Below are 751 nucleotides of genomic sequence, written 5' to 3' on the forward strand. Positions count from 1 at the left end.
TCCATTTAATTAACGCTTTAGTTTCGAAACTAAAAGATGATCCCATAGCACCCTTCACACAAATAGTTGTTTTCTCATTTGCGAGAATAAGAGACTGTGTCCGCGATGTGATATCCGTCACAGAGCCCATCGTAATAATACCCTTTAGCGTGTTTATGTCCAACAAGGTGGATTTTGCTGCGCAGGGTGTAGGTTCGTTCCGGAGTCATGTAGGGGATTCTGTTCAGTCTGACATAGGGCTTTTTAGGTCATTTCATTATGTAATTATAAAGATAATTCTTGTGTTCTGTTTCCATAAACCAAAGATAACATAGTTATGCGAATTGGCCGTTCGACCTCCCAACACTCCCGAGTCTCTCGCACTTAAGAATAAGTACAAGCCTGATGCCATTTATAAGAAAATTTTAAGTCAATATCAGAATGTGCTATAGCCGTCTAAGGGATATACTTCGTCTGTTAATCCCTCCGAGGAAAGTTGATATATTAAACTGTTGGTAACATTTGCTTTTGTATGATTCACTGATAGTCTTTCTTTCATTTCAATAAAGAGTATGTCTTATAGCAATCCACAGGTTATAGTTTCATTTTATGCCTTAGTGAAGTAGATACATACCTCCGGATCAACGGACAAGATAGAGTGATGGAATCTATCAGTAAATTAATGATTTATGTCAAGAATTTTAATTTATAATCCTGAATAAGTTCAACGTTAGGATAACATAAAAAATATCAATTTTCAGTCGTTCAATTG

This window comes from Penaeus monodon, chromosome 30, assembly GCF_015228065.2.
Source record: "Penaeus monodon isolate SGIC_2016 chromosome 30, NSTDA_Pmon_1, whole genome shotgun sequence".
NCBI classification, from domain to species: domain Eukaryota; kingdom Metazoa; phylum Arthropoda; class Malacostraca; order Decapoda; family Penaeidae; genus Penaeus; species Penaeus monodon.